The sequence below is a fragment of the Ranitomeya variabilis genome, chromosome 6 (assembly GCF_051348905.1).
Source record: "Ranitomeya variabilis isolate aRanVar5 chromosome 6, aRanVar5.hap1, whole genome shotgun sequence".
Lineage (NCBI taxonomy): Eukaryota > Metazoa > Chordata > Amphibia > Anura > Dendrobatidae > Ranitomeya > Ranitomeya variabilis.
In genome coordinates this window covers 420,364,713-420,385,621 of record NC_135237.1, presented here as the reverse complement: position 1 = coordinate 420,385,621, position 20,909 = coordinate 420,364,713, and positions in this window count along the sequence as shown.

The window sequence follows — 20,909 nt, the reverse complement described above, 5'->3', positions numbered from 1 at the left end:
GAGCCAATGACGCCACTCCTCAAATGCCCACTTCATGGCCAGCAACTCCCGATTGCCAACATCATAATTCCGCTCAGCAGGCGAAAACTTCCTAGAGAAGAAAGCACATGGTCTCATTACCGAGCAACCAGGGCCTCTCTGCGACAAAACGGCCCCTGCCCCAATCTCAGAAGCATCCACTTCGACCTGAAAGGGAAGTGAGACATCAGGCTGACACACAACAGGCGCCGAAGTAAACCGGCGCTTCAACTCTTGGAACGCCTCCACGGCTGCAGGAGCCCAGTTAGCAACATCAGAACCTTTCTTGGTCATATCCGTCAAAGGTTTAACAACGCTAGAAAAATTAGCGATAAAACGACGGTAGAAGTTAGCAAAACCCAAGAACTTCTGAAGACTCTTAACTGACGTGGGTTGAGTCCAATCATGAATAGCTCGGACCTTGACTGGGTCCATCTCCACAGCAGAAGGGGAAAAAATAAACCCCAAAAAGGGAACCTTCTGTACTCCAAAGAGACATTTTGAGCCCTTAACAAACAAAGCATTCTCACGCAAAACCTGAAACACCATCCTGACCTGCTCCATATGTGAGTCCCAATCTTCAGAGAAAACCAGAATATCATCCAGATAAACAATCATAAATTTATCCAGATACTTCCGGAAAATATCATGCATAAAGGACTGAAACACTGAGGGAGCATTAGAGAGCCCAAAAGGCATCACCAAGTACTCAAAATGACCTTCGGGTGTATTAAATGCTGTCTTCCATTCATCTCCTTGCTTAATGCGCACAAGGTTGTACGCACCACGAAGATCTATCTTGGTGAACCACTTGGCACCTTTAATCCGGGCAAACAAGTCCGACAACAGAGGCAAAGGATACTGAAATTTAACAGTGATTTTATTCAGAAGCCGATAGTCAATACAAGGTCTCAAAGATCCGTCCTTCTTGGCCACAAAAAAGAATCCCGCACCAAGAAGGGAAGAGGATGGACGGATATGCCCCTTCTCCAGAGACTCCTTGATATACGAACGCATTGCGGCATGCTCAGGTACAGACAGATTAAATAGTCTACCCTTAGGAAATTTACTACCTGGAATCAAATCTATGGCGCAGTCACAGTCCCTATGAGGAGGCAGAGCACTGGACCTGGACTCGCTGAATACATCCTGATAAACAGACAAATACTCAGGAACTTCCGAAGGAGTAGAGGAAGCAATAGACACCAGCGGGGAATCAGCATGAATTCCCTGACAGCCCCAACTTGACACAGACATTGCCTTCCAATCCAAGACTGGATTGTGGGTCTGTAACCATGGCAGACCCAAAACGACCAAATCATGTATTTTATGCAGAACAAGAAAACGAATCACCTCCCGATGTTCAGGAGTCATGCACATGGTTACCTGCGTCCAAAACTGCGGTTTATTTTCCGCCAATGGCGTAGCATCAATACCTCTAAGAGGAATACTATTTACCAACGGTTCAAGAACAAAACCACAGCGCTTGGCAAATGACAGATCCATAAGACTCAGGGCAGCACCTGAATCCACAAACGCCATAACAGGGTAAGAAGACAATGAGCAAATTAAAGTCACAGACAAAATAAATTTAGGTTGCAAATTACCAATGGCGACAGGACTAACAACCCTTGTTAGGCGTTTAGAGCATGCTGATATAACATGTGTAGAATCACCACAGTAAAAACACAACCCATTCTGACGTCTATGATTTTTCCGCTCATTTCTAGTCTGAATTCTATCACATTGCATTAAATCAGGTGTTTGTTCAGACAACACCACCAGAGGATTAGCGGTTTTGCGCTTCCCGCAAATGCCAGTCAATTTGAATCGCCAGCGCCATGGAATCATTCAGACTTGTAGGAATGGGGAAACCCACCATCACATTCTTAATGGCTTCAGAAAGGCCATTTCTGAAATTTGCGGCCAGAGCACACTCATTCCACTGAGTAAGCACGGACCATTTCCGAAATTTTTGGCAATACACTTCAGCTTCATCCTGGCCCCGAGAAATAGCCAGCAAGGCTTTTTCTGCCTGAACTTCAAGATTGGGTTCCTCGTAAAGCAATCCGAGCGCCAGAAAAAACGCATCAATATTTGCCAATGCCGGATCTCCTGGCGCTAGCGAGAAAGCCCAATCCTGAGGGTCGCCCCGTAAAAAAGAGATAATCATTTTAACTTGCTGAGCTGAATCTCCAGATGAACGGGGTCTCAGAGATAGAAACAATTTACAATTATTCCTGAAATTCCTAAACTTAAATCGGTCTCCAGAAAACAGTTCAGGAATAGGTATTTTAGGTTCAGACATTGGACTACTGGTAACAAAATCTTGTATGCCCTGCACACGAGCAGCAAGCTGGTCTACACTTGTAATCAAGGTCTGGACATTCATGTCTGCAGCAAGCACAAGCCACTCAGAGGTAAAGGGGAGGAAGAGAGGAAAAAAAAAATAAAAAAACTCAGAATTTCCTTTCTTATTATCCCACTTCTGCAATGCATTAAACATTCAATGTGGGCCTGGCATACTGTTATGACCTCAATGGCAGAGGGTCTCAGAAATAATTACTAAGCCTGCAAACACAAAAAACCAGCTCATAGGGCAGTGGTAACTGAGCTGACCATATATCTGATCCTAGCACCACAAATAGCAGCAGCCGGGGAACGTGCCTACGTTGGTTCTAGACGTCTCGCGCCAGCCGGAGAACTAACTAACCCTAGAAGGGAAAAGAAAGACCTTTCTTGCCTCTAGAGAAAAGACCCCAAAAGTTGGATACAAGCCCCCAACAAATAATAACGGTGAGGTAAGAGGAAAAGACAAACGTAAGAATGAGCTAGGTATTTAGCAAAGAGAGGCCCACTAGCTAATAGCAGAATATAGTAAGATGACTTATATGGTCAGCAAAAACCCTATCAAAATATCCACGCTGGATATTCAAGAACCCCCAAACCGTCTAACGGCCCGGGGGGAGAACACCAGCCCCCTAGAGCTTCCAGCAATGTCAGGAATCACATTTAGTACAAGCTGGACAAAAATAAGAGCAAAGCAAATAACCAAAAAACAAAGAAGCAGGACTTAGCTTAATTTTGCACGAACCAGGGCCAGCAGACAGGAGCAAACAGAAAGGATCTGATTACAACGATGCCAGGCACTGGACTAAGGATCCAGGAAGTTTATATAGCAACACCCCTGGACTAATGACCCAGGTGGGTGCCAAACTGAGGAAAGACAATCCCAGAGTCATATCACAAGTAACCACAAGAGGGAGCCAAAAAGTCTAATTCACAACAGATGTGGGAGCGGAGCATAAGACGGAGGGGAGCGGAGCACAGATCGGTGGCTTGGGGGGGCGATTGGTGGGGTGGGGGGGTCACATAAGTGTTTCCAGCCATGGCCGATGATATTGCAGCCTCGGCCATGGCTGGATTGTAATATTTCACCAGTTTTTTAGGTGAAATATTACAAATCGCTCTGATTGGCTGTTTCACTTTCAACAGCCAATCAGAGCGATCGTAGCCACGGGGGCGGGGGGTGAAGCCACCCCCCCTGGGCTGAAGTACCACTCCCCCTGTCCCTGCAGATCAGGTGAAATTGGAGTTAACCCTTTCACCCGCTCTGCAGGGACGCGATCATTCCATGACGCCACATAGGCGTCATGGGTCGGTTTGGCACTGACTTTCATGACGCCTATGTGGCATCAAAGGTCGGGAAGGGGTTAAAGAGCAACTTTCACTCATTCATAGTGGTCCAATAGGAACCGCAACAGGACCTGAGCATGTGACCCTCGACCTCCAGTGGGAGGCTGTCCCGTTGGCATGCTCAGTAAGGGAAAAGCAGGACTTAGACCCAGAAAGACCTGCTCACTGCTGGCTACAAGGACAGAGCCTGGAAGAGCAGTAGTAACCAGTCATCCAGTATCAGCCTGAGCTAGATGCTGGGACTGACGTCTCCACTGAGCAGACTCCACTGCGGCTGGAGAAGAATGGGAGACAGCAGTGGAGATGGCTCGAGATTCCCCCTGTGCAGAGGCAGGAGCTTGACACCAAACACATACACTTTTATTGCTTAGTCGTTATATTCAGATTTTTTTTTATAATGATTACTATTGTCTATTGTATTATAATTTGATTCTAAAGAGACTTATAATACCATGTTTTCCTGTTTACACTGCCCTTTCTAGCAGTTACATTATGCTCAGACATTTTTCATTCACATACATATATAACATAAGCTCTGTCTTTTTAAGACCTTTGGCTTGTTACCTATTCCCCATTACTAGGAGAAAGTGTTCTCCTTGGTAATGTTGTTTCCCTGACACATATAGCAGGGGGACACTTGAGAGGTTGCACCGCCAATTATATGGCCACATATAGGGGAAGGATTTACTCCTTTAGGTCCCATGATATCACTTCCGGGACCGCGGCAAGAAAGCGCCAATGTGGTCAGGTACTTATCTATTTAAACTGCTCTGGTCAGAGCTTTGATAGCACCTTATCTTCTGCACAGCAGTGCATATCTCCAGCCTTCTATCCGGTCTCTTCAATACTCTTTTGGTGAGTGTCATTTTGCACTTATTATGAGTGCATTATACTGTTGGTTTTAGGTTTCGAGTTCCCACCTCTGCACAGGGGGAATCTCGAAACATCTCCGCTGCAGTCTCCCATAATTCTCCAGCCGCTGTGGAGTCTGCTCAGCAGAGACATTGGTCCCAGCGTCTAGCTCAGGCTGAAAATGGACGACTGGTTACTACTGCTCTTCCAGGCTCTGTCCTTGTAGCCAGCAATGTTCAGCAGCGAGCAGGTCTTTCTGGGACTAAGTCCTGCTTTTCCCATATTGAGCATGCCCACGGGACGACCTCCCTTTGGAGGTCGGGGGTCACATGCTCAGGTCCTGTTGCAGTTCATATTGGTCCATCTGGAAGGTCTTGTACCACTTCCACTATAAAAAGTTTGCATGGCCGCTCGGCCGTGTGCTAGTGTACATTTGAAAATGTGTGTGTGTTGATGAGTGCAAGTTGTTCTTTAAACATCCCCTCCCTTGTGTATGACTGCTCGCGTAAGGTGGATGTCTGCTATCTAGTGCTCGGCTGAGCTATCAGCATTAAACACACTCAACAGCATCTAATTGCTGTGACCACCAGTGCGGTGCCGTGTGCTATTAGAGCACTTTCCTATCCCAAGTCTGGGTGGTTAGTGGCGTCTGCCAGAGCAGCACAGCACGCACTCTTGTGCATTTACGTTATATTTTCAGTTACTTTGACACCCCAGTTGCAGTCTTGAGCGCAAGTGGTCTGAACGTACTCTAATCCTGTGTCTTGGGATAGAGTCCTGAGACTCCTTGCTTGGGCTCTTGGTGCAGTACCACGGCCCTGTGACTCAACAGGGTTTGCTTCCTTCACACTGGGTGAAGTTAACTTGTGTGGGTATCCACATTGTACCGCCATATAGTCTGTCATTACTCAGCAGCAGGTTCCATCTCTGCACGGTGGACCCCGGGCTGCGAACGCACCTTTACCATTTCTCTTATAATTTGGTGTGTTCTGCCAGCCCTAACAGTTGGTCATTTCCTTGTTGCTCCCGTATTCCAGGTAGATTTAATTATATTTACAAATCCCCCCCTCCCTTATAATACAGCTCTGGTGTACCTGATCTCTGTCAGTTGTCCTCAAGAGCACAAGATAATGTATGTGATTACAAAATTATTTTTGTGAATAACTCTTGTGAGTTTTCTTTTTTTATTTATTTTTTTGTCTTTGCTTAGTATTATCCCTACATTCTAAAGGAGATCGGCTTTAGTACTTTGCACAGTGAAATTATTGATTTGCTGATTGTATTGTGCATTTAAATGTATTCTTCTTCTGACATATTAATATATGAAACATTGACTTGTATATATATTGTTTCCTTGATATTATTAAATGACATATTATGGTCATTCCCTGTAAATTGGATACATACTGTACTTTGACAATGTTTGGTTGTTTTTTATTACTGTATTTATAGTTCTGATGAAGGCCTAATTGTGTGGCTGAAATGTTAAAGTGTTCATTCAGCAGATGTACCTAAAACACCAATAAAATTGTTTCCTTTTTCTCACATGAATTGGGAGTGCAGAATTTTTTTTTTGCATACTCTGGAGTAGTGTCCTATTTGTGCACCCCTTCATAGAGTTGAGCGACTTTTACTTTTTTCAGATCGAGTCGGGTCTCCCACCGGCAGAGACACTTTTGTGTACTATAAGGGGCCCTGTGCCAGTGACGTCGCCAACGAGTATGCCCCCCACCTGATGAAGGAAAATGCACTTTCATCTGTACCTTCCTCTTTGTCCCCGTGTAAGGTGGTATAGTATGCGGGAAGGGGAACCTGACTTTCAGCAGGGTCAGATTCTGGCTGTGTAGAGTGCAAGGGGAATGTAGTGGTCTGGGTCAATGTACCAGCAGACTCATCTAGCAGTGGCTGGGCAATGGGCAGGATGAGGAGGAAACACAGATATAGGCCCAAATAATAAAGTAGGCTAAATGCAGTTCAAAATTGGTAACAGAACTAAACAGGCGGCATTGCTTTGTTCAGCGGAGGACAACTCTAAGGAGTGGCAGACAAAGTTAGTAGGCCCAAATAATAAAGTGGGCTAAATGCAGTTAAAAATTGGTAACAGGACTAAACTGGTGGCATTGCTTTGTTCAGTGGAGGACAACTGTAATGAGCGGCAGACACAGTTACTAGGCCCAAATAATAAAGTAGGCTAAATGCAGTTCAAAATTGGTAACAGGACTAAACTGGCGGCATTGCTTTGTTCAGTGGAGGACAACTGTAATGAGCGGCAGACACAGTTAGTAGGCCCAAATAATAAAGTGGGCTAAATGTCTGCCAAAAAATTGTTCATAAATAAACAGGTGGCATAGCTAGGTACAGGGGTGTGCTCCTTTGCTGAGTAGCAGACAGTGGTAGTAGGCGCAAAGTATTAACTGGTCTAAATGGAGGCCAGGGCCCCTGTATATTTTAACTATCATCTATCATTTCAACAAATTTGTATTGGCAGTGCCATTGAAGGATTTAACAGCCCAGACTACACAGTGGTGGAGCAGGGAGAGGTAAGTATTGCAAGTGGTAGAGCACACTTCGAGCTGAGGGGGAACACTCTCTCGTGGGCTGCGTTACTGGCACAGGGCCCCTCATATTATGACGGTGTGTCTGACGTTGGTTGTGCACCACCACCGTCAGAGACACTTCATTTTACTATGAGAGACCCTGTGCCAGTGCTGTCGCCCAAGAGTGGGCACACCCACCTGTCCAGGCAAACGGCACTCGCACTGGTGCTTGCGTCAGGTGGTGACCACGGCCCTGTAGGGGGAGTCAGCCCATTTAGGAAGGTATTAAAATGGCCTATGGTGGACATTCAGCAACTGCAAATGGAGGAATTGGAGCAGTCAGTAAGAGGAGGCCAAAAGCAAGACATTTTCTATTCGCCACGACAGCACCCACTAGAGAGAGGGGATCCGCCCCTAGGAACAGGAAACCTACAGAGAGATAAAAGGGGCGGCCCCCCCTCGCTCCTCAGTTGGTTTCCTGTTCCTAAAGGGGAACCCACAGAGAAGACTCTATGGAGTGCTAAAAGAAGAGGAAGGTCCGCCTGGATGCCGCCTGTCCGTCTCTGCTGAGCGACAGGGGCTCCAGGGCAGATAGACAGAGTCGGGGGTTCCTGCTGGCTCCCCCCTCATCTGCTGCGGCTGGCTGCGAAACAACGATATCCCTGCTGGGACATCAATGTGAAAAGTGACCGACATGTACCTCAGGTAATGGGGCCTCCAGACGTGGCGGGGCTGCCTTGCGGTGGTCGGCGTCGCTTTTCCCAGTTTCTCAGGTGGAGGTAGCTGGATGCGGGGGGCGGTGAGATCGGCCGGCAAGCTGCAGGGAAGCCGGCGCATGCACAGTGCAGCGGCGCTCCCTGAACTCCGGGGTCACAGTTTCATTTCCGGGGGAGCCGCCATATTGGATTCTATGAGCGGTTCCTTCCCCCTGGGCCACACTGCAGTGGAGGTAAAAAAAAAATAAAAAAAGGCAGGAAGGGGTGTGTGAGGTCCGGCGCTATAAATTACAGCTCAGCTGTGCAGGGGGTGCGTCAGCATGTCGTCCCATGAGGAAGTTTGTGAGCGCCCTATGGAGGAGTTAGCTGGACCCAGTGAAGTTGTCAGAAAGAGGAATAGTGGACACTCAAAAGTGAGCGACTCCACTGACAAGTCAGGGAGGAGGTCGTCCCGTGGCACACCCCAGGCCGGGCAAAAGAGCCGAGAGCCGGTATACAGAGATACTTCGGGGTGAGTGTTTATTTAGTTTCAGGGAAGCTTATTTTGGTCTCCTCTCCTTATGTTTTGTAGGCGAAGAGGACAGGGAAGACCAAGCACATGCAGTGTGCAATATGTACTGAGCCCTTACCTGTTGCTTATAGTAAAAAGCTGTGCCAGGCTTGTATAGATAACACCTTGCGGCAGGAAGAGTCCGTTAAAATGAATGAGATACGTCTTTTGATTCGGGAGGAGCTTCAGTCTTTAGGAAGTGGTCCATCTGTGAATATTGAGAGGAGAGGTAGCAGAGCATCATCTCCTAAAGCTGACACGTCGGCAGAAAGTGGGGAAGTTGAGTCAGACGTCTCTCAGTTATCGTGTTCCTCGGATGAAGAGGACTATGTTTATTTTCCTTCTGATGGCATAAATAACCTGGTTAAGTCAGTAAGGAGTACTATGGGGGTTTCGGAATCTAGAGAACCTCAGACTCAGCAGGAGGTGATGTTCGCGGGTCTCTCTCAACGGAAAGGCCATGTATTTCCGGTAAACCAGGCTATAAAGGACCTTGTCAAGAAGGAGTGGAGTAAGGGACAAAAGGGGTTTGTGCCAGTGTCCTGTAAGAGGCGCTATTCCTTTGATGATGAGGACTTGGCCACCTGGGCTAAAGTACCAAAGGTTGATGCAGCTGTGGCATCTACCGCTCGCCGTTCCTCTTTGCCGGTAGAGGATGCGGGTTCTTTGTCCGACCCTATGGATAGAAAATCTGACGCACTTCTTAAGAAATCATGGGAGGCCTGTGTTACTGCATTTAAACCAGCAATCTCAGCCACATGTACTAGCAGGTCCATGTTGGTTTGGCTGGAACAACTAGATCAAAATATCAGGAGTGGCGTTTCCAGAGAGAAGTTGCGGGCCTCTATTCCATTGATTAAGGGGGCTGCGGCATATATATCCGATGCCTCAATAGACTCTCTCCGCCTGGCGGCTAGATCAGCTAACCTCTCTAACACGGCTCGTTGGGCATTGTGGTTAAAGAACTGGAAGGGGGATGCCCAGTCCAGGTCTAAGTTGTGTGCCATACCCTGTCAGGGTGAGTACCTCTTTGGAGTTGTCCTGGATGACATACTCACTAAGGCGGGCGAAAGGAAAAAGGGGTTTCCTAATCCCTTTATTCCTTCCTACAGAAGGGCGTTCAGGAAGCCGCCATTTGGAAGGAAAGGAGGCTTTAAAGACCGCTGGAGTAACAGGGAGTTCAGGCAGAAGGGAAATTTGTTCAATAAGCGTCCCTTCAGGCCAGCGGATAAGTTCCGAGAACCCTATTCCACCGGTGGGCGGTAGACTACTACAATTTGTTGAACAGTGGAAAGAGATAACGGCTAATACATGGGCCATAAATTTAATTTCGTCAGGCCTCACCTTAGACTTCATCCGGACACCTCCGGATTCTTTTCTTCTTACCTCCCTAAAATCCAGGCCACAGCAAGAGGCACTGGAAACTGAAATCAAATCTCTTTTGTCCAAACGAGTTCTAATAAAAGTACCATCATCTCAAATAGGAAAGGGATTTTATTCTCCCTTATTTCTAATTACTAAGCCTGATGGGTCCTTTAGGACTATATTTAATTTGAGGAAGTTGAACACCTTCATAAGACCTAAACCTTTTAAGATGGAGTCCATTCGGTCAGCCATAAAAAATGTATTTCCCAACTGTTACATGGTGGTACTGGATCTTAAGGATGCTTACTACCATCTGCCTATACACCGGTTACACCAGCAGTTTCTTCGGGTAGCAGTTGTAATGGATGGTCAGGTTTGTCATCTACAGTACAGGGCAATGCCTTTTGGCCTATCAATGGCTCCGAGGGTGTTCACTAAATTATTGTTGGAGGTAATGTCCTTTTTACATTTAAAAGACACACTGGTCATTCCGTATCTGGATGATTTACTAATAGTGGGAAAAGACTCCCTACAGTGTGAGCGGAGATTAGAGGAGGTGGCATTTTCTTTACAAACACTTGGCTGGATTATCAACTGGGAAAAATCCAGACTCCGCCCTGTTACATGTCAAAAGTTCCTTGGTCTCCTTTTAGATTCGGTTGATCAAGTATGTTTGCTGCCAGATAATAAAAAAACCTCCATAATTGATAAAGTGAACTTAGCGATCAATAGACGTAGTATGTCATTGAGGAGTGCCATGTCATTGCTAGGTTCTTTAACTTCTTGTATTCCTGCAGTTGAGTGGGCACAATTTCATACCAGGCAGCTGCAGAAATTCATATTACAAGAGAGTGTTAAAAATCAGGGACATTTAGATCAGACAATTTTTCTACCGTCAGAAGTGGTACACTCCCTTGCGTGGTGGTTGGATTGGGAAAATCTGTCAAAAGGAGTCCTATGGGTAATCACTCCTTCAAAGATAGTCACCACAGATGCTAGTCCTGAAGGTTGGGGAGCACATCTTCAGGATCAGGTGGTTCAGGGTCTTTGGTCCATATCAGAGTCTAATAATTCTTCTAATGTTAAAGAATTAAGAGCTATATATTATTCCCTACTCCACTTTCTTCCTCAGCTACGAGGCTCTCACACAAGGGTCCTCTCCGACAACTCCTCTGCGGTGGCCTATATAAACCATCAAGGAGGTACACGGTCGGACACTCTCATGGAGGTGGCATCAGACATCATGATGTTAGCCGAAAGTCATCTGTTATCCTTGTCAGCGGTACACATAAGAGGCATAGACAACTTTCAGGCCGATTTCCTCAGCCGTCACACCCTTCATCAAGGAGAATGGATGCTCAACAGGAGAGTTTTCAGATTGATAACAGCCCGATGGGGCATGCCTCAGATAGACTTGTTCTCAACAAGGTCCAACCGTCAAGTCAGAATGTTTGCCTCCCTGTGCAGGCTAGACAATCCAGACATATTCGATGCCCTTCAGGTACCATGGACATTCGACCTGGCATATGCATTTCCCCCATGGAATCTATTGCCCATAGTGATAAGAAAAATAAGGGAGGAAGGGGCAAGAGTTCTGTTGATAGCCCCTTTTTGGCCCAAAAGGCCATGGTTTTCATGGCTCAGGGCAATGTCAATTATGGACCCTTGGATTCTGCCTCAGACCAAGGACCTGTTTTCTCAGGGACCGTTCTTCCATCCTCAAGTAAAGGGCATGAACTTGACTGTTTGGAATTTGAGAGGCAGTTACTAAGTAGCAGGGGGTTTTCTAGTGGGTTAGTAGATACCCTCATGAAGAGTAGAAAGCCTTCTACTACCAAAATTTATGTCAGGGTCTGGAGAAAATTTCTTGAGTTTCATACAACGCAAATTTTTTCAGAGGTGCCTATATTTTCAATACTAGAGTTCTTGCAAAAAGGACTGGAGTTGGGACTCTGTTAATACTCTGAAAGTTCAGATTTCAGCTTTAGGGGCCCTTTTCAGTTATGATGTCGCAGGTGATAGGTGGATATCCCGTTTTATATCTGCATGTGAACGATCGAAACCAATAAATATACCACAGGTGCCCCAGTGGGATCTATCTTTGGTCCTGGATGCATTGACACAGAGCCCGTTGAGCCTCTTCATACAGCCTCATTAAAGAACATCTCGTTGAAAGCGATATTATTAGTAGCATTGGTATCGGCTAGAAGAGTGAGCGACCTACAGGCCTTGTCAATAGATCCTCCATTCCTATCGGTAACACCTGATAGAATAGTTTTGAAAACAGACCCATGTTACCTGCCTAAGGTAGCCACTAGTTTTCATAGATCCCAGGAGATCCTATTGCCTACTTTTTATATAGACCACTCAACTCCAGAGGAAGTAAGACTTCACACCCTAGATGTAAAAAGGACTGTTCTGGCCTATTTAGAGAGAACTAGGGACTGGAGGAAGAGTAGGGCCCTCTTTGTGTCTTTTCAGGGTAAAACCAAAGGTTCCAGAGTCACGAAAGGCACGTTATCTCGCTGGATCAGAGAAGCCATAATCTTGGCATATAAGGCTAAAGGAAGAGATCCTCCAATGCATGTGGGAGCACATTCTACAAGGTCCTTGTCGACTTCCTGGGCAGAAAGAGTGAACGTGCCAATAGACCTTATATGTAAGGCCACAACTTGGGCTTCTCCTGGTACCTTTTATAGGCACTATAGATTAGACCTATCTGCCGCTTCTGATCTAACTTTTGGGGTTTCGGTTCTTGACTCAGTTAACCCACCCAATCTATAGTCTCTGTAAATCTCTCTAGTGGGTGCTGTCATGGCGAATAGAAAATACCGGATTACTCACCGGTAATGCTCTTTTATAGAGCCCACGACAGCACCCATTCACATCCCTCCCTTTTCTTTACATAGTTGCACGTGGTGCCTTTTTGGTGAGGTGTAAATATTAGAAAGATGTAGTATAAGGTTGTAAATATGTATGTATATACCTGAACCTATTAACTAAAACCTGGCGGCGGTTCCTCCTATTCTCTGTAAAACAACTGAGGAGCGAGGGGGGGCTGCCCCTTTTATCTCTCTGTAGGTTTCCTGTTCCTAGGGGCGGATCCCCTCTCTCTAGTGGGTGCTGTCGTGGGTTCTATAAAAGAGCATTACCGGTGAGTAATCCGGTATTTTTCAGGCAAGCTACGTGTCAGCAGGGGAAGGTGGGGCCAAATAATTTGAAATCCATGATTGGTTCATTTTAATGAAGGTTAGATCATTGTCTTGTAAACTGTGGTGTCTGTTCACATGGGGTGCATTTGGATAGCACTGGGCAGGCACGCCTGATCTAATAGAAGGGTGTCACTACTAGGCTTTCCTGGATGCTGTGCATTCCCATTGTGTGAACAGCGCCACATACAAGTCTTTTATGTGCAGCAATGTGCCAAGCAGCCACCCCCTCCATTAGTTTGGTAGGTCGTGAGTGGCTGCCTCATCGGTTATGCTGCACCTGTGTTTTTTCCATCATAACCACATGGGTCCACTGCATCCTGATAGTGCATTTGTTTGGAGGCCTAGGCAGGTAAGCATCTCTGCCTTGTTTTGCTGCTTTTTCTGAAGGTTAGATCATCAACATTTTTGGTAGCCAGACATGTCCTTTTTTCGGTCAGTATTGAACCTGCAGCACTGAAGACTCTTTCTGATAGCACACTAGCAGCAGGGCAAGCGAGCTCCTGTAATGCATATTCTGCCAATTCAGGCCAGGTGTCTATTTTATATGCCCAGTAATCAAAGAGGAATGACCTGTGAGGGAGAACATCGATAAGGGAGGAAAAGTAGTTTGTAACCATACTGGAGTAATGCTGTCTCCTGTCACTTTGAATCGATGCAGCAGTACCTGTTGTGTCAGCGGTCATTGCGAAATCACTCCACAACCTGGTCATAAAACCCCTCTGTCCAATGCCACTTCGGATTTATGCACCTCTAACAACTCTGCCATGTTGTCCCCTATGGCTCGTGTGAGAACCATCACCGCCGCTGTGTGCTGGGAATGCCTGAACCAAACGGTCTACAAGAGTTGCTTGTTTGGTAGCCAATATTTGCTCAAGGTTCTCATGTGGCATGATATTTTGTAATTTTCCTTTATATCGTGGATCCAGGAGGCAGGCCAACCAGTAATCGTCATCGGTCATCATTTTGATAATGCGGGGGTCTCTTTTTAGGATACGCAAGGCATACTCAGCCATGTGGGCCAATGTTCCAGGTGTCAATTCACTGCTTGTGCTGGGTTGAGGAGCACTTTCTTGCAAATCAACATCACTTGTGTCCCGCAAAAACCCTGTACCTGACCTTGCAACGCAACCAGTTTCTATTGCCCCCTGAGAAGCATCCTCCTCCCATAAATATTCATCCCCATCATCCTCCTCCTCCCCCTCTTCGTCCGCCACCTCGTCCAGGACAGTTCCCTGAGCAGACAATGGCTGACTGTCATCAAGGCTTCCCTCCTCCTCGGCTGCAGACGCCTGCTCCTTTATGTGCGTCAAACTTTGCATCAGCAGACGAATTAGTTGGATGCTCATGCTTATGATGGCGTCGTCTGCACTTACCAGCCGTGTGCATTTCTCAAAACAATGAAGGACTTAACAGAGATCTTGTAGCTTCGACCACTGCACACCAGACAACTCCATGTCTGCCATCCAAGTGCCTGCCGTGTATGTGTATCGTCCCACAAATAAATTACAGCACACCTCTGTTCTAACAGCCTCTGAACCATGTGCAGTGTGGAGTTCTACCTTGTTGCAATGTCGATTATTAGGCGGTGCTGGGGAAGATTCAGCGATCGCTGATGGTTCAGCATATGGCTGGAGTGTACGGGCGACCAGCGGATGTGCGAGCAAAGTCTTCGCACCTTCAGGAGCAGGGATGGTAACCCCGGATAATTTTTCAGGAAGCACTGCACCACCAAGTTCAAGGCGTGAGCCAGGCAAAGTATCTGTTTCAGTTCTGAAAGGGCTATGGCAGCCATAAAATTCCATCCATTATCACTGACTATCTTGCCTGCCTCAAGACGTACACTGCCCAGCCATGACTGAGTTTCTTGCTGCAAGCACTTGGCCACTACTTCCGCGGTGTGTCTGTTGTTGCCCAAACACTTCATTTGTATCACAGCCTGCTGACGCTTACCATTAGCTGTTCGATAATGGGACACCTCATGTGCAACACTGGCAGCTGTGGATGGAGTGGTCGTGTGACTGTGCTCTGTGGATGAGCTTTCGCTTCTGGAGGAGGAGGAGGAGGGGTGGCGAATGCCTACAGCCAACTGTTTCCTAGACCGTGGGCTAGGCAGAACTGTCCCACTATGGCTGTCCCCTGTGGACCCTGCATCCACCACATTAACCCAGTGTGCTGTGATGGACACGTAACGTCCCTGGCCATGCCTACTGGTCCATGCATCTGTTGTGAAGTGCAACTTTCCACTGACTGATTGCCTCAGTGCATGGACAATGCGGTCTTTGACATGCTGGTGGAGGGCTGGGATGGCTTTTGTCGCAAAGAAGTGTCGACCGGGTAGGTCATAGCATGGAACTGTGTAGGCCATCAGGTATTTGAAAGCTACGCTTTCAACAAACCGGTATGGCATCATCTCTAACGAGATTAGTTTATCAATGTGGGCGTTCAAACCCTGTGTACGCGGATGAGAGGATGAGTACTTTCTTTTCCTAATGAGAGTCTCTTGTTGGGTGAGCTGGACTGGAGAGCTGCATATGGTGGAACTAGCAGTGGTGGTGGTGGTGGACATGGCGGATTGAGAGAGGGTTGGTGATGGTATTCTTGATGTTGGCCTACATACAGTGTTTCCTACCAATAACCTTGTGATTCCCTGACTGCTTTGGCCTTGCACGATACCTCCACATTTGCTGCTGGTGGTGTCCTAACCGGTGGGCTTACAGTGAGGGAAGCAATGTAGCGTTGCTGACTACCTTCATTCTGAGCAGGTGCACCAATGGTACGTGACGTTTGGTAGTTAGTCCAGGCTTGCAAGTGCATGCTGGTTATATGTCTACACATGCACGGAGTATTTACATTTTGAAGATTCTTCCCTCTGCTAAAGGTGTTTGAGCATTTCTTACAGATAACTTTTGACTGATCATTCGGATCTTGGTTAAAAAATTGCCACACTGCACTCTTCCTACTATCGAATACCTTTTCAGGCAATTCACGCTGTGCTACTTTCACCGGATGGCCACGCTGTCCTAAAACTGTTTTTGTTTTTGACACACGTTTTTGGCCTGATACGGGCCTGCCAGATGACAGCTGTTGCGATGTAGATGGCTGCTGCGGATCATCCTCCTCCGCTTCTGAGGTACTGGCAGCGGCACCCTCTTCCCTGTTATGATCTGGTGACCTTGGAGCCGCATGAAAACTTTCTCTGGAGTCGGTGGAACCTGTACTGAACGCAAATCCTGAACTAACACCGCAACTAGAAGTAGCCGTGGGGTGTGCCTAACAAACCCTAGACACCTCGACACAGCCGGAGGACTAAATACCCCTATAGATGGAAATAGGAATGCTATCTTGCCTCAGAGCAGACCCCCAAAGGATAGGCAGCCCCCCACGAATAATGACTGTGAGTAGGAGAAGAATAGACACACGCAGGTAGAAAACAGGATTTAGCAAAAGAGGCCACTCTAGCTAAATAGGAAAGGATAGGACAGATTACTAGGCGTTACTAGGCGGTCAGTATTAAAACCCTTCCAAAAATATCCACAACAGATAATACAAAAAGTTCCACAATCTAACTAAAGACATGGAATGTATATCTGCCACTCCAGAGAATCCAACAAGACTGAGAAAATACTGACACAATCTAAGCTGGACAAGAAAACACAAAGAATAGCACTGAATTGTGAAGCACACAGCATGTGTGCCACAGGAAAAAAAAAACAGACACTTATCTTTGCTGATTTGGCAGAAAGGCAGGAGGAACCAGGCAGAGGTCCTACACCTCCCAACAACAATTGACAACTGGCAAGGACTAATGAATCCTGCACACCTAAATACCCCTGTCAGAACTGCAATCAGCAGACACACCTGACCAGGACTGCAACCCAGGGACAACTGCATTACCACCTACAACCACCGGAGGGAACCCAAAAGCAGAATTCACAACAGTACTCTCCCCTTGAGGAGGGGTCACCGAACCCTCACCAGCGCCCCCAGGCCGATCAGGACGAGCCAGATGAAAGGCACGGACCAGATCAGCAGCATGGACATCAGAAGCAAAAACCCAAGAATTATCCTCCTGGCAATAACCCTTCCATTTGACAAGGTACTGAAGCCTCCGCCTCGAAAAGCGAGAATCCAAAATCTTCTCAACCACATACTCCAACTCCCCATCAACCAAAACAGGGGCCGGCAATGGCAAAAGTAACCCACTAGCACGGGAACAACAAGGCTTGGCCCACACACAAGTCCCACAGGACTGCACAAAAGAACGCACATCACGTGACAACAAAGGCCACCAAAAGGACCTACCAACCAAATCTCTGGTACCAAAAATACCAGGATGACCAGCCAACACAGAACAGTGAACCTCAGAAATCACTCTACTAGTCCATCTGTCAGGAACAAACAATTTCCCCACAGGACAGCGATCAGGTCTATCAGCCTGAAATTCCTGAAGAACCCGCCGTAAATCAGGGGAAATGGCAGAAACGACCACCCCTTCTTTCAGAATGCCGACCGGTTCAAGGACCTCAGGAGAATCAGGCAAAAAACTCCTAGAAAGGGCATCAGCCTTAATATTCTTAGAACCCGGAAGATACGAAACCACGAAATCAAAACGGGAAAAAAACAAGGACCATCGAGCCTGTCTAGGACTCAGCCGTTTGGCAGACTCGAGGTAAATCAAATTCTTATGATCGGTCAGGACCACAATACGGTGCTTAGCTCCCTCAAGCCAATGTCGCCACTCCTCAAACGCCCACTTCATAGCCAACAACTCCCGATTGCCGACATCATAATTGCGTTCAGCAGGCGAAAACTTGCGGGAGAAGAAGGCACACGGTTTCATCAAAGAACCAACAGAATCCCTCTGAGACAAAACGGCCCCTGCCCCAATCTCAGAAGCATCAATCTCAACCTGAAACGGAAGAGATCCAACATCTGGTTGGCGCAACACCGGAGCAGAAGTAAATCGGCGTTTAAGCTCCTGAAAGGCAGAGACAGCCGCAGAGGACCAATTCGCCACATCAGCGCCTTTTTTCGTCAAATCAGTCAAGGGTTTAACCATGCTGGAGAAGTTAGCAATGAACCGGCGATAAAAATTTGAAAACCCAAAAATTTCTGAAGGCTCTTCACAGATGTGGGTTGAATCCAATCATGAATGGCCTGAACCTTAACCGGATCCATCTCCATAGATGAGGGAGAAAAAATAAAGCCCAAAAAAGAAACCTTCTGCACCCCAAAGAGTCACTTAGACCCCTTCACAAACAAAGCATTGTCACGAAGGATCTGAAATACCATCCTGACCTGTTCCACATGAGACTTCCAATCATCGGAAAAAATCAAAATATCGTCCAAATATACAATCAAAAATTTATCAATATAAGTCCGGAAGATATCATGCATGAAGGATTGAAAAACAGATGGAGCGTTAGTGAGCCCGAATGGCATCACAAGGTATTCAAAATGGCCTTCGGGCGTATTAAACACAGTTTTCCATTCATCACCCTGCTTAATACGAACAAGATTATATGCCCCCCGAAGGTCAATCTTCGTAAACCAACTAGCCCCCTTAATCCTAGCAAACAAATCGGAAAGCAAAGGTAAAGGGTATTGAAACTTGACCGTGATCTTATTCAAGAGGCGATAATCAATACAAGGTCTCAAGGAGCCATCCTTCTTAGCAACAAAAAAAAACCTGCTCCCAAAGGTGAAGAAGATGGCCGAATATGCCCTTTCTCCAAAGACTCCTTAACATAACTCCGCATGGCGGTATGTTCAGGCACAGACAGGTTGAAAAGTCGGCCTTTAGGAAACTTACTGCCTGGAATCAAGTCAATCGCACAATCACAGTCCCTGTGCGGTGGAAGGGAACAGGACTTGGGCTCATCGAATACATCCTGAAAATCAGACAAAAACTCTGGAATTTCAGAAGAGGAAGAAGAGGAGATTGACATCAAAGGAACATCATTATGAACCCTCTGACAACCCCTACTAGTCACAGACATAGATTTCCAATCCAACACAGGATTATGTACCTGCAACCACGGGAAACCCAGCACGATAACATCATGCAAATTATGCAACACCAGAAATCGACAATCTTCCTGATGGGCTGGCGCCATGTGCATGGTCACCTGTGTCCAAAACTGGGGCTTATTTTTAGCCAAAGGTGCAGCATCAATCCCCCTTAAAGGAATAGGGTTCTGCAAGGGCTGCAAGGGAAAACCACAATGCCTGGCAAACTCAAAATCCATTAAGTTCAAGGCGGCGCCTGAATCCACAAACGCCATGACAGAAAATGATGACAATGAGCAGATCAAGGACACCGATAACAGAAATTTAGGTTGTACAGTACTGAGAGTAAATGAACTAGCGATCCTTTTTGTCCGCTTAGGGCAGACTGAAATGACATGAGAAGCGTCGCCACAATAATAACACAACCTATTCTGACGTCTGAATCCTTGTCGTTCCGTTCTAGACAAAATCCTATCACACTGCATTGGCTCAGGACTTTGCTCTAAGGGCGACGCCACAGCGCGCACAGTTTGACGCTCCCTCAAGCGCCGATCAATCTGAATGGCCAGAGACATAGAATCACTCAGACCGGAAGGCGTGGGAAACCCCACCATAACATCTTTAACGGATTCAGAAAGACCCTTTCTGAAAATTGCCGCCAAAGCATCATCATTCCATTTAGTCAACACAGACCATTTTCTAAATTTCTGACAATACAATTCTGCCGCCTCTTGACCCTGAGACAGGGCCAACAAGGTTTTCTCCGCTTGATCCACAGAATTAGGTTCATCATATAATAATCCTAAAGCCTGAAAAAAGGAATCTACATTAAGCAAGGCCGGATTCCCAGATTCCAGGGAAAATGCCCAATCCTGTGGATTGCCACGCAGCAGGGAGATGACAATTTTAACCTGCTGAATGGAATCACCGGAGGATCGCGGTCTCAGAGCAAAAAACAGTTTACAATTGTTTTTAAAACCCCAAAATTTGGACCTATCACTAAAAAACAAATCAGGGGTAGGAATCTTCGGCTCTAAAGCAGGAGTCTGAACAATATAATCAGAAATACACTGTACCCTAGCAGCAAGCTGGTCTACACAAGAAGCTAATTCCTGAACATCCATGCTGGCACAAGACTCCTCAGCCACCCATAAATAAAGAGGGAAGAAGAGACAGAACAGACTGCAGAAAAAAAAATGGCTCAACACCTTTCTTCCCTTCTTCTGAGATGCATTTAACTCATTATGGGCCAGTTGTACTGTTATGATCTGGTGACCTTGGAGCCGCATGAAAACTTTCTCTGGAGTCAGTGGAACCTGTACTGACCGCAAATCCTGAACTAACACCGCAACTAGAAGTAGCCGTGGGGTGTGCCTAACAAACCCTAGACACCTCGACACAGCCGGAGGACTAAATACCCCTATAGATGGAAATAGGAATGCTATCTTGCCTCAGAGCAGACCCCCAAAGGATAGGCAGCCCCCCACGAATAATGACTGTGAGTAGGAGAAGAATAGACACACGCAGGTAGAAAACAGGATTTAGCAAAAGAGACCACTCTAGCTAAATAGGAAAGGATAGGACAGATTACTAGGCGGTCAGTATTAAAACCCTTCCAAAAATATCCACAACAGATAATACAAAAAGTTCCACAATCTAACTAAAGACATGGAATGTATATCTGCCACTCCAGAGAATCCAACAAGACTGAGAAAATACTGACACAATCTAAGCTGGACAAGAAAACACAAAGAATAGCACTGAATTGTGAAGCACACAGCATGTGTGCCACAGGAAAAAAAAAACAGACACTTATCTTTGCTGATTTGGCAGAAAGGCAGGAGGAACCAGGCAGAGGTCCTACACCTCCTAACAACAATTGACAACTGGCAAGGACTAATGAATCCTGCACACCTAAATACCCCAGTCAGAACTGCAATCAGCAGACACACCT